The sequence below is a fragment of the Callithrix jacchus genome, chromosome 7 (genome assembly GCF_049354715.1).
Source record: "Callithrix jacchus isolate 240 chromosome 7, calJac240_pri, whole genome shotgun sequence".
Taxonomy (NCBI): Eukaryota; Metazoa; Chordata; class Mammalia; order Primates; family Cebidae; genus Callithrix; species Callithrix jacchus.
Genome location: NC_133508.1, coordinates 134,189,039 through 134,213,490, shown reverse-complemented (window position 1 = coordinate 134,213,490; position 24,452 = coordinate 134,189,039). Strand labels below are relative to the sequence as shown.

General features: G+C 37.4%; 1 non-coding gene across 1 annotated transcript; it reads right to left on the bottom strand.

The window, feature by feature from the left end:
• Positions 1 to 18,573: 18,573 nt before the first annotated feature.
• LOC118143550 (U1 spliceosomal RNA) lies at positions 18,574 to 18,735 on the bottom strand. The gene has a single exon (XR_004727743.1). It is a non-coding gene; the product is annotated as a U1 spliceosomal RNA (small nuclear RNA).
• Between the last annotated feature and the right edge of the window lie 5,717 nt (positions 18,736 to 24,452).

Here is a 24,452-nt window from a genome sequence, read left to right as displayed (position 1 = left end):
TTTGTTAAAAGTCGTCAGTGCAATAAAAGGACTCACCCTTTCCCGTTAGCTAGCTGTTGGGATAAAACTGGGGAGAATATTCTTCTCAAGATTCATTAGCAGTTAGCAGTTAGGAGACACTTAAGATCATGCAATCCAAACTTTGCTTTACACTGAGGAAGCAGAAGCCTGGGCATATCAGCTATCTTACCAGAAGTCATAGCAACACCCTGATAAAAATAAAACTAGGGGTTAGAACTCTTGCCTCTCCTACACTTTTAAATACCGGAAAGCAATGACCCATCTTAATAATGGGTACACTCTGGCTCACATTTTAAGATATGACTTAAAAAATCATTGTTCCCCATACTAAGAAGGTGACAAATTGCTGTCCTGTCTGGGTCTATTAAGATATCAGGATTAAAACAAAAACACATATAACACTGCTCAGCTGTCAGAAACTATGGTAAGGGCTTTACATACATTAACACATTTAATCCTCAAAATAACACTAGGTGTTAGGTGCTATTATTATCCCCATTATGACAAATTGAATGCAAATTCACCCAGATAGTCCTATAACTGCTCTTTTAGTATAACATTGTAGGTTCTTCTGTCAAGCAGTGAGATCTGTTTTCTTAAACTCTGAATTTGAGTTGATCTTGAGATTTGCTTTGGCCAACAGAATGCAGTGGAAGAGATGTTGTGCCAGTTCTGAGCTCAGGCCACAAGGGCCTTGCAGATTTCTGCTGTCTCTCTCCCACATGGTTCCTACCATAAGCCTCAGCTAACCTTGTAGTTGAGAGACCACATAAAGATCTGTATCAGTCAAACCATCCTAGATTAGCTTCCATTCCGTTAACCTGGATGTGTAAGAGATATGTAAGAGAACCAAGCAAAAAGCAGCAGGTGATATAGTTTATGCTTGTGAAGCCACATGGCATAGTGGTTTAAGAGCATGGATGCCGGACACAGACTTTAGACCCACGGATAAGCCCAGTTGAGACCAGAAGAATCACTGAGTTGATACTATAACGAATATCCAAAGAAACCAGGTAAGTGTGAACAAGATTAAACGCTCTTTGTTTCAGGGCAACAAGTTTTGGGTTGGTTATATTACATAGCAAGAGATAGCAGGTTGTCAGCTATTCTTCTTTTAGAAATTTACAAAGCATAAAATAACTAACCCATGGTTCCAAATCTAACAAGTAGCAGATCTGGGATTTGAACCTAGACAGTCTGACTGTAGTAGTCTCCATGCTCTACAGCCTTCTGTCATCCATCCCATTAGTCCTGAGTTGTTTACAGTAACTAACTGGAATAAAAGTTCCCATGTCTTTCCACTTACTTGTTTAAGTCTCATATCTATCTTTTTTTTATAACACACATCACTCCCATTTCACTTCACTAACTGCCCTTTTCAATTATAATTCAAATTCTGCCTCTATCTATGCTGCTATTGGCTACCATATTGGCTATGGTAAACAACTTACACATTCTAACTCCCGTGAACGCAAACGACAGATCTGCTATTGTCCAGACCATAATCACATTTTCTAACAGTTTTGCCTACTTAGAAAATCTGCCACTAACTACATGACAAGTGTAGCATAAAAGGATGCTCACTCCCTGTTTGGACCCTAATTTCCTAAAAAATGTACCTCTTTGATATCTCACCATTTGTCCTGTTTCTCTAAACCACTCAGCCTTTTTGCTTATCTTAACATTGCTTCCTCACTTAACCACTAAGAGCCACATACTTCCTCTTGGGTCAAATTATTTTCACTGCAAGTGACTAATATCCACTAGGTCGGCTTAAGCAGGAAAGGGTAATTTCTCTCAGAGTTATTTCACAGAGTCCAGGGCAGACATGCAGCTGGGCCTCCAAAAGGGAAAGAGTCTGCTTCTTTCCAGTCTGTGTTTCTTTCTCTACAGACAGGCTTTGATTGGATTGAATAATTGGAGCATATTGCAGAACACACAGAGCTGACACATTTCCCAGTTTCCTAATAAACACCCACCACTTCATCTGAGAGTGAATTTCTTTTCCTTACTCTTTTTGGTTTAGAGACCAATCATCCCTGAAAGAAACAATTAGGGTCAAAGAATGAAATAGGGAGAAAGGTCATTAATTGTCTCAACCATGTCATATACAACTTACGGTCCAATCAACCTTGGTCATAAGAAAAGGATCACAGAATGGCTCTCAGGGACAACCAATGTTACTTCGAGCTATTCTTAGAGAATGTGAGGATGGTCTGCTGAGGCACTTTGGTAGACATCTACTCTCCTGTCTTTCCCAGACACAATCTTAGCTATTCCTGGGTATGGCAGGGAAACCAGAATAATGTGGAGAAAAACAGAATAAAAGAACACCAGTTTTGGGATCTGATGATCTGTGTTTGAATTTCAGCTTATTCATTTGTGCAACAAGTGACAGATTGATTTATGTCCTTGAGTCTCAGTTTTATCTATAAAATGAGATTTATCAGCCTCTTTAGATAAGACATACCATGCTTATCCTATTCATCTGCTAGTATTCCCTTTTAGTATTCACTGTTACATTTATGCTGTCTCTCATGTTTTCTATGAATCAGGAGGAGGCTCTGGACGTTGACACAGTCAGTATTCCACACTTTAATATGGATGACTTGAAGTTAAAACAAAATTCTGACGAATTGAAGTTTCTCTGCCCATATTGACAACATTTTGTTTACAGTTTTGTATTTGCTCTTTCAGCCCCTCCTTTGTTAATTATGCCCACATTACTGTGGACAACCTTACTCAGCTTCCTCTGGAGGTTCCATGCAACTATCTTATGCTATTTTACTGTCGCAAATGAGATCCACGCTCTTGGAAGAGAGAAGCATTTTTCTTGGGTCATTTTTGTTTTCTGTGGTGCTTGACTCTGGGCTAGCACATAGTAGGCATTCATTAAGCCCTTGTTGAACCACAATTACATTGAATATCAACTGTCGTATGTAAATGGATTGCTGATGATCCACAAAGAAATCAATTGTGGTGAGTCACAGAAATAGGATTATCTTTTCAGCAGAGCATAATGTTGGTTCTTTGATCCAGAGGAGTCTTTTTTCCTCTGACAAAGATTTAAGCACACTGGGTGCTTTCTTTCAATTAATGCTAATGGCAGGGTTTCCAATGAATACAGCAAATAAGAAGGATAAGAGACAAAGATAACTTCCAAAGCTACTTTTATTAAAAAGTAATCTGCAGCTTATCTTAGCTCTTTCAACATCTAATATCCAATGATGTTATTTGAATATTTTCCCCACCAACATCCCTAAGGTTCTGAAGCCAGGACATCACTGAGCTTCACTCTCATCTCTGGCTCAGCAAAATGTGATGCACGCACAACAAACTCGCCTCCTCCTCCTCCTCCTCTATTCCCTCTTCTGTTGCTCTTTGCTACCTCTCCATATTTATGAGAGGGGAAGGATGAGGGGTAGCCGTCATGGCCTGATTATCTGTTTCTACCAAGTATGCCTTTTTCTGCCTTTACCACTCTCTCATTGTTTCTTTTTCTTCCAGCCCAATCCCTATTTTTGTGTGTACCAAGCTAACTCCGCCAAACTTTGGGGTTGATAACCTTAAATTGGAAAAGAGAAATACTAGCACATGCCAATACTATATGTATAATTGTGGAAATCTATCTTTCTGTACCTCAGACCAATATCTAGGCTTACATTTGCCAAATATGGTAGTCACTTATCAGCTGTGTGAATCTGGCCAAGTTTCTTACCCTCTCTCAGCATCGGTTTCCTGCATATAAAATGGGAATAACAGTAACTACCACACAGGTATAATATGAAGAATAAAAGAAATAATCACATAAATCTTTTATAGTTTCTGGCACATTACTAAGAGCTCAGAAAATTTAGTTATGTCATTGTTATTATTAATAATTGTATTATTAGTCCTTAGCATAATTCTATTCCACAAACTATCAATCAATGAGTTCAATATAAATGAAAAATCCTGTGCAAAATCCTGTAGAAGATATTAAGCTCAATGAGATAGTTTCAAGTTTAAAGGAGATTGTAATCTGGTAGGGATGAGATACATATGTAAACTTATCATGCTATTAGGCAGAAGATAGTCAATGCAAAAAATAAGTTATAATTCAAAATTAAGGTGACTGAGCAATTAATTACAAGCAGTTAAATCTGGTAAGGCTTTACTGAGGAGGTATCGTTTTAAGTAAACTAGGAAGAATAGCATGGGGTGAAGAAGACAAAGAGGGAGAAAGTCATTGCAGTTTGAGCAAATAGAAGTGAGTATAAAATGCACAGCCTACGCAAGAAATGTTAATCATGTCCCATTCATAAAATATTTCATTGCACTTTTATTTACTTATTTATTTTGGTAATAATTCTCATGCAAAGAGAAAGGAAAGCACATTCTGGAACAATGTTTTTAAAAGTAGGTTGACTAACAGAGATTCCAGGAAAAGTGATTTGTATATTTTTATGTTTTAAAACATTGTGCTATTCTTTCAGATTCCTCAATATTTGCAACCTAACCATGTGTATTAGTCAGGGTTCTCTAAAGGGACAGAACTAATAGGATAGAGGAATATATGAGAGGGAATTTATTAGGAGAACTGACTCACACGATCACAAAGTGAAGTCTCACAATAGGCTTCTGCGAGCAGAGGAGTTAGGCAGCCAGTTCCAGTCCCAAAACCTCAGAAGTAGGGAAGCCGATAGTGCATCCTTCAGTCTGCGGCCAAAGGCCTCAGAGCCCTAGGCGAATCACTGATGTAAGTTCAAGAGTCCAAAAGCTGAGGAATTTGAAGTCTGATGTTTGAGGGCAGGAATCATCCAGTTTTATGGGAGAAAGATGGAGACCAGAAGATTAGCCAGTCTAGTCCTTCCACATTTCTCTGCCTGCTTTTATCCAAGCTGCGCTGGCAGCTGATTAGATTGTACCCACCCAGACTGAGCGTGGGTCTGCCTCTCCCAGTCCACTGAACTCCAATGTTAACCTCCTTTGTCAGCACCATCACAGACACACCCAACAAGAATACTTTGCATTCTTGGATCCAATCAAGTTGACCCTCAATATTAACCATCATACCATGGAACTCATGCCACATATTTTAGGGTATTGTTATACAAACACCTCACTTTTTTGTTTTCAAAATGCTGTATGACACGAAATAAGCTAGGTTATGCTGTAGTAACAAGCAGCCTCAAAATTTGGCATACAATAACACCAAATTGATTTCCAACCATGAGTACTATACCAAAACAGATCAGTAGGGGGAGACACTGCTCACTGTTGTCAGTCAGCAACACAGACTGAAGTTCCATCTAACTTAATGCTTCTGCACTGTCCAAGACAGGAGAAGGGAAGAGGTTCCAGTGGTTCCACCAGGAAACGTCACATGTCGCTTCAATCTCCTTTTTTCCCTAAAGCAAGTCATATGACCACATCTAATTTCAAAGACTGAGGAGGTAAAACTGACCACTTCATGGAGGAAAGGAAAAATGAGTATTTGTAAATAGGCCAAATGACCACCATAATTCGATTATTTGAAAGTAAATGAAACTGCAGAATTTCTGAGTCTTTAATATATTCAAGTAAAATGTGAATCTCCCAGAGGATGTTACACTAGGCGGACTACCACTCTTATTTCAATCTGAGACCTTTTTGTCTTCAATAATTTCATGGCACTAGTGTTTTAAGAAATTCATATGAAGAAATTTTATATACACTAAAGGCTATTTTTAATTGACTATGTCTAGAAACAGAAACTGAGATAATATTACATTCACAGATCTGAATAGCTGGTGAAATAATCTGAACGTTCTTCAGTATAATAGATAGATAACCCACCTTCTTTACTATGTGTTTGTCAGCTTCCATATGCCGAGTTTTGTAACTTTCATGTGCATTTAATTCTCATAAAGAACAATAACAGGAAGATAAGTAACATTACTCCCATTTCATAGTTGAGAAAATTGGGACTTAAAGCAATTAAATAACTTACACAAGACCTCACCAATAAGTAGTACTGCCTGGGTTTGAATTTGGGCCATGTGGTACCTGAAGTCATCATGCCCTTTATTTTATACAAGGCTTGAGTGTAATCAGAACCTCTCTGGGATGACTGATGTGTCAGGATTCTCCAGAGAAACAGAACTAATTATATGTATATACACATGGTGTGTGTATGTGTGTGTGTGCGTACAGAGAAAGAGATTTACCCTAAGGAGCTGGTCCACCCAATTATGGGACTGACAAATGCGAAATTCGTAGAGTGGGCCCATAGGCTGGAAATTCAGATAAAATTTGATGCTTCAGTCTTAAATGTGAAATCAGTAGGGCAGGCCAGCAGGAAGCTCAGGCAAAATTTCTGTATTATAGTATGAGGGAGAATTTCTTCTGGAAAAAACCTCAGTTTTTTTGCTCTTAAGGCTTTCAACAACTTGGATGAAGCCCACCTACATTATGGAGGGCAATATGCTTCACTTAATATCAGTCAGTAGTGAATGTTAATCCCATCTATAAAAATACCTGCAAAACAGTGTTAGACTAGTATTTGACCAAAGAGCTGGGCATCATAGCCTAGCTACCTTGGCACATGAAATTAACCATAACAAATGGAATAAATTATTTGCTCTATCAAAAAGAAGTAGATAAAATATATAATCCACATTTTAATCTTGCTGTTTCTAAGATTAAAATTTCCATTCAGGAGAGAGACTTTTGTCTTTGTTTTTCTGTTCCTATTGCTCATCAACTAAATTAATTCCAGCTTAGGATGCTGCAAAGCTGCCAGGATGCTGTGACTTGGTTTTCGCACCCCACTCTTCCCTATTCTCCAGCAACATGCCCCAAGGACTCAGCATTAGTCAACCCTCCAGTTTTAACTTGGTTTCATTCTTCCTTCATCTCCCTTTCTCCGGTTTCCCAACACCAACCCTATCAGAGCAATTTAAAAAACTGCTTTTTAAAAAAGTAGGGAGGCCTTTTCTTTAAACAGTCTTTCTCAGAAGCCTAATGTGTAAAACAGATGATCAGATCTGCTCTGCTAAAGTTGGAGTAGAGATTGTAGGACTCTCCCACTCCCATTTTACAATCATCAACTTGTCTAAGCTGCTATTCCATCAAGGGAAGGTAAGTGAGCACCACGTTACTAATGCCGAGCTGTTCCTCAGGCTGATATGAGGGTCCCAGAACGCCTCTGGGAGGTGGCCCCGCCCAGCATCATATTAATTCCATGCTGTCCCTGTGAATGAGGCTCTGACTTCTGCTGCGACCTATTTGAATGTTCCTCCTTTTGCCCTGTGTATGTTTTCTGGTTATTACCACTGACTGCTTCAGAGCTTGTCATAAACTACCCAGTATGACTCTGTTATGGAAGAATTTACAAGAGCTGCCCTGAAAATGCTGTGCTTTGGATCAATGACATTTCAAGTGGCTCAGTGCTACAATGGCTCCATAACTATGTGTCAAACATACGCAGGAAAAACTAATAGTTATTGTTTGTTTACAATAGTCATGATTTTCTTGTACTAATAACACATTTACTTCAAAAGCACCTCACAAAAAGATGATGTCAAAAGGGCTTGTGGCCTGCTGTACAAAACCTGACAGTTTGAAAATTTTTATTTCAGAAAATGAAAGCCTCCTTTTCCCTTGAATGAGTGGAAAATTAGCAGTTCCAAAACAACAAAACTGACTTAATTGCTATGTTATCAAAACATATTATTCATGCTGTAAGTTCTAAGTTAATTCCCTCCCCCATAAAAAATTCTATCGATATTTTAGAAATCCTCATTTTTCACAATCAATGTGCATTTTGTCAGCAACTGCATTCTGAGACTAAATCAGTGAAATGGAAGTTTCATGTTGAGTAGCCTGTGACATGGCATGAATACCCTTTATTCATCTTCTGAACAATGAGTCAAGGTCTTCTGAAGATGTAAACCCTAAGAGCAAAACCGTCATGTTCTTCATATTCCCTGTGTTAGTATTTGTTTTATTTAGACTGAAAGAGTCCTGGCCAGACACCTTGCCTATATTACGTACTCACTCCCATGGCAGCTGTTGCCACTCTCCTCATGCCTCAGTTAAGGTAAGTAGCAATGCTCTTTTGATAAACAGGTGCCTTGAGACCCTGTGGTTTGTCAGAGCCTGGTTCTGTTAACTGGTTCCTTGCCTGTTGTCCTTTGTGGACTCCTAATGACAGTCAGGGATACGTGGTAGCCATCTACCAGTGAGTATAGTAGTCACTATAAATTGATGTCTGGGGGAGATGACATGAGGCCCTGCAGAAAGGCCATCACCGAGGAAGTCATATGTTAGTACTGGGTCTCAGAAATGGTGTCTGAAAATGAACTAAAAAAAGCAAAAGACCTAAATTAACGTGTAGCCAAGTCTCAATACCAGTTGTAGTGACCTTGGGCTAGGCAGGGATAGGGAGGAAGGGAGGCTCACCTATCACTGGGGGTTGGCTGCGGAACTACCATTGTAAAAAGGTTGTACCCTTTATACCTTCTTTATTTTTTAAATCGTCTTTCTTTCATACCACTCTGACTCATAATTTTATTGTACTTTTCACCATCAGGTCAACATATTAGTTTATAAAGTTGTTTAATCTGCATTGTTTCTCCCTGCTACCAGATCTATAGATACATTTCTCATATACCTGTAGAATAAACTAGACATAGTAAGGCTACAAAGACAAGGCCAGAAGGGATGTGGTGGTGACGATGATGATGATGATGAAGATGATGGTGATTTTTAGGGGGCTTATCTTCTTTGTGCCAAGCATCATTGTAAGTGCTTTACATGCAGACCCTAGACATACAATCACGCAGAGTGACCCCTGCACCAGGATGGCCAGGAAAGGGGACAAGTGAGCTTAGATCCAGTGGAAGCTTGCCATGTTCTGCATCCTAGAGAAGTGATGTATGTACCCTGAGAGGCGTATTTGTCTAATATCCACAATGTGCTTCTGGCTAGGAGCAGCTACATTTTATGAATTCACTCATTTTATCTCCACAACAGTACTTTAAAGTATTGTTATCAAATGTTTTAAGATAAGAGGCAACTGGTGTTCAATGAAATCCCCAAAAATATACATGGATGTGCCAAGATTTGAAAACTCCAATAAGAGCAGAGTTCATGCTTTGGTGAGCAGCAGCCCAGGACACAGGGCCACTGCATCCGGATGCTGCCCTTTCTCTCTGTGATGGCACTTGAAATGTTTACAACGGCGTCTGCGTCTTTGTTCATGTGCCCACCTTACAGCTAAAGTAAACTGCACTTCACGAAATGTCCACAACATGCTCTAAAATAGATCCTAAATGCTTTCTGTTCTTAATCTTTAGCAAATTGACATGAAATATGGGGAGAAATACAGGTTCTCACAGGTAACTATGAGAAAACGAAATGTACTTTCTGCTTTTTATTCGGCAGTGTCAGCCTTACTTATTCACACACTATCCAGCATACCCAGATCGCTGTCTGAATGCACTGCAGTGGTTTGTAAATCTTGGTGATAAGTGGTTTTTATTTAAATGTAGAAATGACACCTTTGTCCTCAGATGGTTGACATTAAAAGGTTTCTATGAGGAAACAGAGCAGTAAGAAGGACATCAATGTGATTTCGCCACCTTGTGGCAGCTGATTAATTTTCAGCCTCTTTGAATCTGTTGGTGAATTTCAAGGACTTTCTTGCTGTTGACTATCTCCTGTTCATTTCAGAGGCGAAAATTCCTATGTGAATTTATCCCTAAGATTCAGGCTCTTCTCATTCTCAGAGACATTTGCCATTCACAGGTTGTGCACAACACACCAAGCACATCACTGCTGATAGCCAGTACCTTCCCATTTCCTTGGTGGCTAAAAGCATAATGTAATGTATTAAAGCAAGAAGGAGTGATATACAAATATCAGCTACAAGCAATCTAAAACCTATCTTAGGACACTGCCTAATTGTCACATACTCAAATATTGCTTCCCACTAGAACGTGGGTCGTGGTCAAATCTCAGTTAAGCATTTCTGTCAAGGCTTCCTGTCTGCTACCTAGGCAGCATGCTGGACTCGATGCATTACAGGTGCTTCAGTTGTGTCAACACATAGGGGTGACTCTCAGAATTAGAAAATAACAGTAGTGACATCTTCCGTGGTTAAAAATTCATAACAACCTCAGAAGGAATGAGTCTGTGGGAGGAAAATGCTTCTAAAGAAAGGCAAACTTCTATCATACAGGTCGTTGGCAAACACAATCATCTCAAGAAAAGAAAGGGGATTAGAGTTTAAATATATAATAAAAAAGGACGGAAAAGTAATAAAACTCCAAAAGCTGCAATACACTGTGTTAATGCCACAAATGTTTCTATGGTATTTGAAAGTAACGAGGATGAGTACTTTTAGTAATTTATTCAAGTCAAGGAGATAAGAGCCTTAAACATACTCATTCTTAGCAAAAGCATGCTGTGGAAGGTATTGATCTTCCTGATCAGAAAGGAGTATATTTAAATGAAGAGAATACATTATTGAAGCCTTGCAAATTTACAGTTTTGAAGCTTTTAATGTAATATAAGGATATACCTTTTACTTTACTGAAAGGAAATGACTCCAAGGAAAGAAATATCAAGGAAAAACGTCTGAACGGAAAGCAGGTTATCTGGGGTGATTGTTCCGTGTCATCAAGAAAGAAAAGAAATAAATCTGACCCATATCTGAAGACAAACTCAAACAACTTCAAGCCACAGGGCAAAGGGACAAGGAGGGCCTGGATACTTGAACAGACTGCCTGGACTGGGGCATCTGTGAGTAACTTCTCAGAAGAAAAAAGGGTTTACTATGACTTAGTGGTAAGTGCGTCACATTGAGGGGCTTTTGGAACACAACTATCCTAAGGCCCACTTGCACAATTTGCAGACCTGGGAGGGGTTTCCACGGGAGGCAAACTATTTCTTAAGGATGAAAGAATAGAGAGGGAAAGAATAGAGGCTATCACATGAGATGAATTGAAATTTGGACTCACAGCCGGACACCGAAGACCACAGAAAAAAAGCCCTAAGGATGTGAAAACCTATTACTGTATAATAAAAAGCTTCTGGCCAGTGAGTCTTAGAATAGATAAAAATGAAGCAATAATTAGCAGGATTTTAAATATCTCTCTAAAACATAGTACAAAGATTTTCCTCCCTCAGGAGGTCTATAACTAAAAACGGACATAAAACTGGAGGAAAATTCTGTTTCCAAGTGTCTGAGTGGCAGTCTGAGTAATTTACCTGGTTTCTGAAGAAAAGGAGGAACTATCCAAAATTTCAGTCAATATTTATCTCTTAGGTTAATAAATCTTGCTCTTGACTTCAACAGAAGTCAATACCTCCTGATTACTATAGGCAAGGGCCTCCTGGGCCTTTCTATTTGTCCAGACTCATCATGGAATGAGTCACCCGTTTCCCAAGAGCTCCCTTCTTAGGCATGGGTGTAGACTGAAGAATCGCTCACATTTTAAAGGTGTGGGCGGGCTGCCAATAATTGGTGCTATCGCTCAACATTTGCTTGAATCTCTAATTCTGATGTGTTTGCTTTTTCATTTTAGGCTTTGGGGCTGGTGCTCAGAGGTGAAGTGGGGCTGAGATAAACTTGTGAAACATTCAAAGGCTGTAAAAGAGACAGCAGCATGAGAGGCAGATGCAGAGGAGAAGAAAGTATGTAGAATTTAGAGAAAGAGGACCTAACTGTGAATCTTGTTCATGCCACTGAGTGGCTATGAATTAATCACTCAGTTCTTTGCACTTTAGCTGTTGCCTCTGTTAAAGAGGGCTGATATCAAACTTAAAAGGTTTTTGTGAGAATTAAACAGATCACAAAGATAGAAGTGATTTGTCATCTAAAGCGTATCAGACGTTGGCAATTGAAACCCAAGAAGAACATAAGTTTGAATCAGTCCCAGCGGTGAAAGCTTTAAATGGGAAAAATAAAGCAGATCTTTTTTCTGTCTCTTCTAAAAAACAAAATGAATTATAAGATTTCATTAAAGGTGTGTTTATCTATTAGGGACATGATACTCAGAGACAAACTTTGCAGTAGAATTAGGAAGTATATATTTCCTCTCACTTAAACAGCTTCTGCTGGGAATCAGATCTCTTGGCTCAGATGAGATGATCAAGGTCGAGAAGTCTTTTCTTTCACCTTCCTCAAAACGGATTTTTCATTTAAAAGGTGTAGAGATGCTTATGTCTTTAAAGTTCTGTTTGGTGCATCAAGTTGACTTAAGGAATCTAACTTTGTCAGGGTAGAGAGAATTAAAAACATGAGATAACTAAACCTTGTCATATGGTTTTCTAGGAAAATCTGCAGTTTGCCAGTGAAGTTCAGCAAAACTCCAGCTCATTGCCCATTGCTAAAATGATCCTCACAAGATCTTCTGGACTTTCTCCACCACAATAACAACCACCACAACAACAGAATACTGATATAAAGGGACTAAGCAACGAAATCTGGTGTGTATTTGTTTGCTTCATCTTAGATGTGTTTACAACATACAGACATTTCTTTCAGTTCTACCAATTTGCATTTCAGAAATAAGATGTCAACTGACCAGATCAGAACTGGAGAGCTGAGCCCTCTTCCCAGTTTAACCAGGAACTCGTTGGCTAATTGCCTCAGTCTTTTTTTACCTTTCTGTGGCTGAAGCTCTCAGGCATAGTATTTGATCATCTTTCCCATCAAGCCCTGCCCAAATATAAAAGTTGCTTTAAATATTTATTATTTTGTAGACTATGGATGCTCTGCACTCTGATGGAAAGCATGTGTTTGACTTTCACATTTCAAACAGCCCTCTGAACAACCTCATGATCACATTGGTGAGTGAAGTCCTGTCAAGAAAAGTGGTTGCTTATCTCTATCCTAAAGGTTCATTCATGGTTTACTTTCAATTTTAAAAAATTAATTCAACACTTTTTAAACTAAGATATCTAATTTATTTATGGCCATTGCAAAATTTAAAGAGATGTGAAAACAACAAAATTAAAATTTTATTATCCAAGTATAATGTTTTTCCTTCCACTTTTCTTTAGTTTACTATATTTTCTAAAATTGTAAAAGTAGCACATCTTCTTCATATGATGCAAGTAGTAATAGGGTATAGCTGTCTGTTACTAGTACTAGGTACTGGTTAATGAGGAAAAGTTTATAATCTTTCCTTTCCCACCCTCCTGAGGTAACCAAAGTGACAGTCTGGTATGAATCATTTGGCACCTTCCTCCGTACTCAAACAAACATGTGCAAACAAATGATAATTAGTTTTTTTAAACAAAAATTGAGTCATACTATATACATTATTCTGAAATCTCACATATTTTATACTGTTACAGTTAAATTTACATATCCATTATAAATTTATATGAATATATTTAAACAATTCTTTTTCCATAGCAGTGTATGCTTGATTGTATCAGTGGACACAATTTTTGTAGGGATTAAAATGACAAATACGGCTGGTGCAATGGCTCACCCCTGTAATCCTAGTACTTTGGGAGGCTGAGGTGGGTGGATCACCTGAGGTGAGGAGTTTGAGATCAGCCTGGCCAGCACAGCAACACCTTGTCTCTACTAAAAATACAAAAAATAGCCAGGTGTGGTGGCAGGTGCCTGTAATCCCAGCTACTCAGTAGGCTGATGCAGGGAGACTTGCTTGAACCCAGGAGGTGGAGGTTGCAGTGAGCTGAGACTGCACCACTTCACTCCAGCCTAGGTGACAGAGTGAGACTCTGTCTCAAAAAATAAAAATAAAAAATGAATATTTATAGCTTGTAGTTTCTGAGTATGAATAATCTGGAAGAAGCTTAGCTGGGTGGTTCTAGTTTAGATTCTCTCAGCAGGCTGCAGTCAAGGTGTTGGCTGAGGATGCCATCAACTGAAGGCTTGAAGAGGGCTGGAGAACATGCTCTCAAGATGGTTCCCTCACATGGCTATTGGCTGAAACTCTCAGTTCTGCTGTTCAAGAAAAGAGGCCTTCATTTCTCGACACATAGGCCTCTGCATAGGATTGCTTGAATGTCTTTACCACATGGCAACTGGCTTACCCCAGGGTGAGTAATTCCATGAGAACAAGATAGAAGATTCATTGTATTTTATGACCTAGCTTTGGAAGGTTCACAGCACCATTTCTATAGTATAACTAAGAAACATTTAAATTGTTTCTCCTTTTTACCAAGACAAAAGGTCTGGTAATTTTAGGGATGGATATTATCACTCTTTTCATATTTCCTTTTATGATAGTACAGTTAGGCAGGATCTACACTAAGTAGGTCATACAATTTGGGGGTGCAATTATAAAACTATAATTCCTCTAGAAATGAATATATTAGTATCTATCAGAAGACAAAAGAGCTTATTGTTGATAAAAAACACCTTTTTAAAATCTTGATTATTGTAATTTCTATACACCAGACAACAGAGCTGTTTTACACTCTCTCTATCCACTACCAGGTACAAAACTTTTGTTCACCAAATTTGTAATTATCATGTTTTGTTTCTAAGGGCAACTGTTTGAAAACTGGGATAAGAATTTTTCCTGTAGAAGACTTCTCTTAATAGTACTAACTTTTATTTAGCCTTTACTTTGGTGCCAGGTTATCTGCTAAAAACTTTGTAAGCATTATTTCATTCACATGTCTTAACAATTTATGTGTATGAACCACTTTTCAAACAACAACAAAAAAATGAATCTTGGAAAGTTAAGCACTTTCCCAGAATCTCACAGCTAGTAATGAAGCAACTGGGGTACTGACCACATGGATCTGACTCCAGGGCCCAAACTGGTGATTACTGCCTGATATGGTTTGGCTGTGTCCCCACCCAACCCTTACCTTGAACTGTAGTAATACCCACCTGTCAAGGGTGGGGCCGTAATTGAAGGTGGAAACAACAGAATCATGGGGGCAGTGTTCCCCATACTGTTCTTGTTGTAGTGAGTAAGTCTCACCATATCTCATGGTTTTAAAAGTGTAAGTTCCCCTGCATAAGCGCCCTCATCTGACGCCATGTAAATGTGCCTTTGCTTCTCCTTTGCCTTCCACCATGACTGTGAGGCCTTCCCAGCCATACTGAATTGTGAATCCATTAAATCTCTTTCTTTTATAAATTACCCAGTCTCGGGTATTTCTTCATGGCTCTATGAAAATGTACTAATACACTACCCCATTCTGCTTCTCAGTATCAAAACCATGACATGTGCCTAAAGTTGAGAGTATTTGAAGACATTCATAATATGTAATAATTGTAGGAGGCCGTCACTTCCAGAATAATTTAAAGCTTCTTTATCATCTATTTTGCTTTGGCAATGAAGTTTGTCAATGTCAACATTTTCAAGGACAGATTTCTGCAGGCAGGAAAGATTATTCAGAGTTTTAGCTTAGCTAAAAATATGTTTGAATTATTAGACTTAAAATTTGAAAGCTTAGCTGTTCCAAAATCTTGTATTTATATGTCTAGCAAATGTAGCAATCACTTTTATGAGGCCTTTGATTAATGTTTAGTTCCATTTACAAACTAGTTAATTAAACTTCTTTAAACATTTTATACCAAATTTATAAATTAAATGTATTTGATTTCTTATTTAGATACTTCAAATGTGTGATTTAAAAGTAAAATTTTCCAGAACATTTAAAATACCTCTAATGCTTCTAATAAATTAAACCTGGAAATATTATGAACCTTAAGTTATCTTAAATGGTTTAATACTATATAAACTTACTGCAATGACTATATAAGCTAAATAAAATTTCAACTTCAATTCACAGGCCTAAGTCAATTACCTATTTACACATTAAAAATTGAATCACACATTTCAGCTAATAGACTAAAATATCTTAAACATTATAAATACCCAAAAGTCAAGTATGCTTCCTTAATATATACTCATATTAATACTGTGTTTGATTTTCTTAACTAGTTTTATAATTAAAACTTCCAAGCTAAGAAAATGATTGTCTACTAGGAAAACAATTATAATATCCTAAGCAGTGTTGGGGCATGTTTTCCTAAGTAGTCAAGAGTGAATATCAAGAGATAGGGGGTTAGGGTGGTAAATGAATTATTTCTAGTGACCCAGTGAGATGCGTAGAGCCCTATTCATAGTCACTATATCAAATGGGCACCTAAATTAAAAGAAAAAAAAGAGTTTGGTCTCATAATCTAAGTAACCTTAACCTTGGGCTGCTCAAGAAATTCTGTTGCCCCCACCTAACTTGCTATTTCATATGAATATTTGTATTTCTTTTGATCTTAAGTTATTTGGACACCCTTTTATCTAGTCCTGTAGACTTTTCAACTTGACAGAATTCTCAGTTGCTTAGTATTCTTTCTACTTGGTAATCATACACATTAAAACAAGAGCCGGTTCAATCTCTCATGCCTTTTTTTGACAATGGACCTCAGCCATCAAAACCATCCAGCCAACATGCTCCATTTAGGGTAGTGGTTGTTAAGTGAAATAACTCACACAACTCATATCAAGTGCCTAGAATACAGTATGTGCTCAGTAAACACTAGTAACTATTACTAATTCTGCTAGTACAACAGCTACTATGGTTGTTACTGGGAACTATTACAAAACACTGTAAAAAGATTTAATTTTGGTTACAGGGCTATAGAAAAGATTCCTCTTAAGGTGTACTCATGTTTTTTTTATGGAAACAAAACTGTGAGGAGGTGTGTGTGTGTGTGTGCATGTGTGTTTGTGTGTGTGTGTACATGTACTTGTGCATGTGTAGTTATACTCCCCAAAACAGAAGTATCAATTTAACTGGTCATTGGTGATAGCAGTCAAGAAGTAACAGCAGAAGATGTCAGAAGGGAGAAGAAAAGTAGCTATAAGCTGAGAGATGGAGATTTTCCAGAAAGGAAAAGTATAAAGCTAGAGATTCTATAATAGCTCAAGGATCTTCTTTTCACTAGGGAGCAATCTGATAGCACTGCCCTTTTAGAACAGTTCATGATCCAGTGTTCGGAATCCAGCATTCCAGTTCTAAGAGGCCAGTAGTGATGATGGAAAGCAGTGGTTTCTTGGAGGGCAGAAATGAGGAAGGGATGGGTAAGGGGGTACAAAGGGGCACAGGGAAACTTTGAGGGGTGATGAATATGTTGATTATCTTGTGAAGGTTTTACAGGTCTATTTATATGTCAAAATGGATCAAATTGTACACTTTAAATATATAAAGTATATACATTAAAATAAATACATGCAGTTGATATGTCAATTATAATACAACAATGCTGTTTTTGAAAAAATCTAATTTAAAAAACTAAACAAATCACATCAAATACTTAGAAATTTTAAGATTAAAGCCTAATATAAGACAAGGTATTATTTTGTGGCAGTCATGAATCTCAATTCACACAGGTATCTGGGTAGAGAAGGTCAGAGCTTCTCTGCTGAAGAATTCATAGTAAAAGCCTGTGAGGCCTGGCCAGCCAGAGCTCTGAGGACTAACCCCATACACAGTCACGGTTGGCCAAGGTACAGTATATGAAGGAAACATTATATAAATTTTCTTTCTTTTTTTTCCTTGATGATGTATACAAGTAGTTTCTGTACCACTGTTTGTTTGTTTGACTTTTTTGAGGGAAAGTCTCGCTCTGTCGCCCAGGCTGGAGTGCAGTGGTGCGATCTCGGCTCACTGCAACCTCTGCTTCCTGAATTCAAGCAATTCTCCTTCCTCAGACTCCCAAGTCGCTGGGATTATAGGTGTGTGCCATCATGCCTGGCTAAGTTTTTTTATTTTTAGGAGAGACAGGATTTCACCGTGTTAGCCAGAAAGGTCTCGATCTCTGACCTTGTGATCAGCCTCCCAAAGTGCTGGGATTACAGGCATGAGCCACTGCGCTCAACATCTGTACCACTTTTTACCTGAGCACTGAGCATCCTGGACTGGTGACTGATATTTATCCTTTTCTTTTATTTCCTCTCATTTTCCGTTTTCATCTTCCAGGAGATTTTCTCATCTTTATCTTTCAACTCTTCTGTTAAATTTAAACATTTTTTCTATTATAATTTTATTTTCCAAGGCTCATGTTTCCTCTGTGTTCCTTAAAAACAAGCCCTCTTTCCTTTTTCACAGTAACAGTAGTTTCCTTGTATTGCTAATGATTATTATTCATAGTAATGTCTTTTTCTTTTCAACTTCTCTCCTTTCATTGTCTCTGTTCTCCAAGTAGTGTTTACCTCTGATAGTTTTGGATTTCACTTTATAATTTTTCATTGTCTGATCCTCGATACTTCATATTTAAGAAATATATATATAAGAAACATACATATTTCATATATTATATATTTAAAGGCTGGTTAGAAGTTTATGGTGTGAGATTAGCTGACTGAAGTATTTACTACAGAAGATATGACAAGGACATTTATTTAAAGAACCTCAAATGTATTCTTTGTCCCTTTGGGGGAAATCCATTTCCCAGTCCTCTACTTAGGATGAAAGCCTGATTACCTATGTTCTGGAAACCACAAAAGTAATTGGATCCCCAATTTCATGGATCATATGCAGACATTCACATATGCTTTCTTTTTGTTCTTTCTTTTTTTAACCAGGAGAAAAGCCAAGGCAGTTCCCCCACTACCACAAATCATGCAGACAAATTTCCCAAATGTGTGTAAATCACAGGGTCAACATATCTGAAATGCAACATTTAAGCCTTGCCCTAGGAAAACCACCTTTGTGATAAGGATATCTTCCCTGCCAGGTAAATATGCACATATGCTTTCTAAGTTCAGTATATAGAGCCCCTGACCTTAACGCTTACTACCCCTACAGAGAGCCTCTGCTTTATTACCTCCAGGGAATGGAACTTGATTCTTTCACTGAACTGAGAGAGGAGCAGATGCCCAGCTGTGTGAGGTATGGAATGGGCTCTGACTACTAGACTTTAAATCAATCGTCCTTCTCAGAGTCTCTTTCCCCTTTTCCCTGTTTCTACAGAGGCTGAGGCTTTTAGAGGATTCTGCAATACAAAACGTGGTTGGATTTTAGCTTTCTCTGTTGCTAGTTTATAATTGCATCTTTTTTCAGGTCTGCACACTCCTTTACCAATTGTCCATTTGTTTTCCAACCTCCAAAATGTTCCTGTTGTCTCCTCCCCAAGTCACCCCTTACTTGGGTGTATACCTTAAGAAATGTCTTTTCTGATGATTAGGTGTAGTTTGAGAATGGAGCAATGTTAACTGTGGAATGATGTTAGCTTTTTTACATCTGTGCACATGGTCCTGGTCTGCCTCCAAGTCCCATACGTAGGTACCTGTGGCAGACTGTAACCAGCTGAACTACAGAACAAAAAGAAGGTTTGAGTGCAACCCTCCTATTACAAGAAGACAAAGTTTTTAGATTATATCCTTTTCTGGACTTTACTTAAAGAATATGGATGGATGAGAGAAAGGGCAAGATTATATATCTTAGCAATAATTAAAAGTAGCAAAAAGTCAAAGTAAAATTTCTTGGTTTTTGTAGAAAAAATTATCTAATTTATTAATAGATAAGATAGATATGTTTACTTTGTATAATGGGGTTGGTAAGATTAAAAACATAATTTTTCCTGGGAGTGGTACCCCAGAGCTCTCCTCTAGCTACATTCTTGTCTCATGCCCTTTCCTGTGTTTATGGTGAAAACACAGATGTTTTGGTGTATAAACCTGGATGCATATCTATAATAGTATCAATATATGTTATATGATTAGATGGCTCTTCTGTACTATTTGGGTGTGTTCCCATTATAGAACTAAAGACCTTCTCACTAAAGACCACAGATTCTAAAACTTAATTCAACTGATCAATGCCTCTGGCTAACCAACATTTTGGTTCATTTCCAGTGGCTTTGAAATTATTGCGAATTAATTACCAATTTGTCTCAAGCGATGATTCATTGTAAAGTACTTAAAACCAGTAAAGACTGAAAACACCTGCCATTTAGTACAGAGGTGTCTCTGGAGCTTCGTAGCACTATGAATTGTGTGAATTTATGTGGATAAACCAAATGAGGTTGTTTATGAGAAAGTTGTTCTCAAAGTTCATAAAGGCTTTAAGGCTGGAACTTAGATGCTGATGGCAAATGCACAAGTAGATGTAAATGTAATTCAACCATTAAAATCAAAAGCCATAAAAGCAAGGAAATTCACAGATAAGGAGGAAATGGGTTGTGCAGCGCTTTCTCCAGCCGTGAGGCACCATGGGGTGTATTAAGGAACTGGAGACACCCCATAGTGGGAGGCGTTCAAGGCATCTCTCATGTTTCATCCCTAACAGATTTCTGAGCATTTATGGACTTGAATATTGCTTGTAAAGTACCCTCTTTTGGGAGGAGCCTAGAAAGGAAATAAACTTCTTTGTTTTTCCTTCATTATTACCATGTAGCCAGGAATGGAGGTAGGAGGGTGGATTCACTAGGCACAAAGGAATTTTGGGCTGGTACTCTGAAACATCCATGTTGTGGCTGAATCTTCCTCTAGGATTTCATGCTTTCTTGATGCCTGCGTGCAGACCTCAGTTCAGACAAAACTACAGAACAGAAACTTAGTGTAGCCCTGCATGCTCTGTTCAGCTTAGATGTATAGAAATTTGATTTTTTTATCAACGTAAGAGCTATTTGGAACAATGGAAAATTGTTTTCCATTTCTTCTTCTCTCAACTATGGAAAAATAAATTTTCTATTCTGCTTTCTGTGGATGGCTGGTTGGTGATGAATAGAAAATCTTAGAAATGACCTAGCTTGCATATATTTTGTGGTTTCAAAAAAACCTCTCATTTTAAATATACATTTTAAAAATGTCTTAATCTTCAAAGGTGACATGCTTTTTAGATGACCCAGTAAGTCTCACAGCTCACCTGGGGGAAGAGTCATCTTGCAACGTGCAGCCTAGAAGGAAGTCTTTCCATTGCCTGAAAATGTAAGGCTGTTGGGAAGGTGTCAACTGCTTTCTAGAGAAATGAATGCTAAGAGTGTTTTCTGTTTTTTTGTTTTAAACAAAATTTCATCATACAAGCTCGTGTAATCCACATTTGAATTTGAAATTAATCAGGATAAGAGGGCCTAAAAGTGCAGGGAGAAAGATGGTTGAAATGATGAATGATGAATCAGGTATATGATTGATGTCATGTAAACAGCCACCTTTTTATAAGCCAGGGAGCCTGTATTGGCCACCACTACGATATAAAAAACATATGGCCATATGCATTTAAAGTCTTAAAAATGACTCCACCCCATCATCTACACCAAAAGAAAAATGTTTATAATAATACATATATTGACTTCTACTTTCTAGTCAATAACAAGATTTATTGTCCCACTCTTCAGTCAATTTTAACCTCTTTGGGTCAACAAATCTTGATATTGATCTCAACAGAAGTCAATACCTGCTTATTACTTACCTCCACATTTAGACGCCTACCAACAATTCTTATGGGCATTCCTTTGACACAGAAAAGTGAATGCTGGCTGTCCACTTTCTATACAAGATGTATTTCTGTGGGCTTCATATATAATGTCACTTTTATAAGTCTAAATTCAGATGTAGTTATAAAACTCAATGAGGAATAAAGATAGATGGTTTCTAATATCTGTAATTATAAACTAGACAGAGGCTTAGTACTCCCTTATCATTTCCTAAATAATAAAATCATGATCTTTTATATTAATTATGCTCTAGTCACTTCCTACATCAAAGATAATTAGGCAACATGATATTTTTCATTCACCAAAGAGTGAACACAATAAATATTTTTAACAATGAAATCTTAATGTGGTATAAAGTTAAAATTCCATAGTATTTCAATTTTTTAAAAAACAAGAAATGCAGACTAGTTATTCATTCCAGCAATTATTCAAATGTCTGCCAACCTCTAACCTCTAAATGTTGACTTTTAGTCAAAGACATTCTAGGTTAGATAACTAAGTAACTATCAGGAAGGGAGTTTTGTTTGTTTGTTTGCTTGGCAACTGAAAAGAAATGAAGATCAAGGAAGCAGCCTTGCCTGCAGTTTTTAATGAATGTGAGACAAGCTCTACCAAAGGCAATTATTAAACCATCCCCCAAAGTTGTTTGTTCCACTTACAAATGCAGTCCTGGTTCCATAAGACCTCTAGGTGCAAAACATCATCATCAGCCTTCTTACCAGCCTCACCTGTTGAAATATTAAAAAGGAAGAATAAAACACCAATATGTACAAACCCAGGGGCAGACAAAGCAAAATACACTCAAGGCTGTAAGAAATTAATTTTTCAAATTCAATAAATAAACCTTCATTGCATACGTATGTTAAACTGCTTAAAATTAAAATTCAAGAATACTTATATTTTGTACTGCTCTTGAAATACTTTACCCTCTCTAGGCTGACTCACCTAATAAAGTCCACATTTTAAACTTATGTTTTGCTGCAGGTGAAATGCCAGTAAATAATAACAACAAAAAGGGAAGAAAAGACTCATGGAGCCAGGTGACATAGATCACTTTATCACCAGCCCAAGTTTGCTTCTGCACAATCCTATTTTCCAGATAATGTAATCGTGAACAAATTTGCATAAACTGAAAATAGAACATTAGGAGAGAAAAAGAACACTTAAGTACATAAATGTGTGTTAATTCCAAATATGTATATACTTTCATAATAATTGAAAGTTGTTTTCTAAAAGATGTGAAAGCATGTCCTTTCAACAGCCGCCACTAGCTTGTTAATCAATTTTTACAAGCTTTGTCTGAGAGAGTTAATTTTTCAAAATGATGTCACTAATTTCACATTGTGCTTCCTGAATAAACTCATTAGCTTCCCTGTAAGTCTTAGTTTCTATTTGCCAAAATTACCTGCTCAAAAGTGACAAATGCAGTAGGGAGAAAAAATAAAGCCTGTTGTTTTACTGACTCTGAATTCCTTTTGAAAACTTAATCACTTAGTTTCCGAGTTTAGACCCAACTCTAAGGTCATCTTGCAGATTCAGTTCTCATTTTTTCCTCCCCTCTCATCACAGAAATCGGGAGAACTAGGGTCATGTGCCCTCCATTCCACTTTGCACGGATGGATATGTGAGAACACTAAGTGAGCAGGACAGCGATGAAATGGTTATATTGTATGATGTCTTTAAGGCTAATTTGTCATGGACTTAAGAAAGGTGAAGAGGAAAAATTGTTTTTCAAACTCAACACTATTGATATCTTGAGAGGAGAATTCTTTGTTAGAGGAGAGAGGAATTGTCCTGCGCATTGTAGGATGTTTATCAGCATTCCTGATCTCTGTCCACCAAATGCCAGTAGTACCACCCTACTAGCTGTGACAGCCAAAAATATCTGCTAACATTGCCAAGCTTTCCATTGGTGACAGAACTTTCATATCAAGATACATTCTTATAATATATGTAGGTAAAGCATCAAAAAGTATTGCAAAATCATGAATTACTGTAATCATGGAGGACTGGTTAAATTGAGGTAGCCATTGTGAATTATGGTAGGCAAAAAAAAAAAAAAAAAAACAAAGCCCACAATTACTGAATCATGCCTACAAATTTGTTTAATCTTATGAATTGAGTCCTAGATCCATGAGACCTCTGGATGTCAAACAGAGTCACTACCCTTTTATTAAGTGAAAACACATAACAGCACCTTTAAATGTCAAGTCTGCAAGTCCATAGGGAGAGTAGAATCTGAGAATTCAGAGTTGGAAGGAAACTTGGAGAACATCTATACAAACATTGTCTTTTACTGATGGACACAGTCTAGCCAGGGTATCTGACTTATCCAACATTACATAGCTAGTTAGTGGCAACAGTGAGATAAATGAGATAAGAATCTAAATATTTGAAATCCAAATCCAGATTCTTTCTTCTATATCAAAATATAGGTCTATTTAGTATGGTAGGTTACCGAAGTTTTTCATTGAATATTTCAGCCCCCTTCATATATGTAAATTTAAATATGGCAATAGTCTAGTTAAAATTTACTTCAAATTTTTAAGAATCAGGTCATATGGCTTTGATTATCATCTCAGATAATAATTTTCCCAGATGTCAGCTTATATTTAGTAGTAGGCATGTTCGTCTTGAGATCCATTTTAAAGCATCTTGGCACCTTCTTTTGGAAAATGTTATGTCATAATAATAAGATATTATTAGATATTTCCACTTAAATATTTTTAATCTCCTAAAACTTACTTTTCCTTCAAATTCTCCTCTAGTTTTCCTTAATTCTATTATTCTCATAGTTTAAAAATTCACACTGCCTTTTACTAATTTTTTTTTGAACACACAATAGCCAACCCATTTCTAAATCCTATTATTCCTTTTCTTCATAGTCTTTTTGAAAAGCAATTATTTCTTTTCAGATTCATTGCCATCAGACTGTAGAGATCCTTATCAGTATATGTATACAGACTGGTAAAATAAGCCAAATGTGTTTTGCCATATTTAGTCTTTTCTCTACCTACTACCCAAC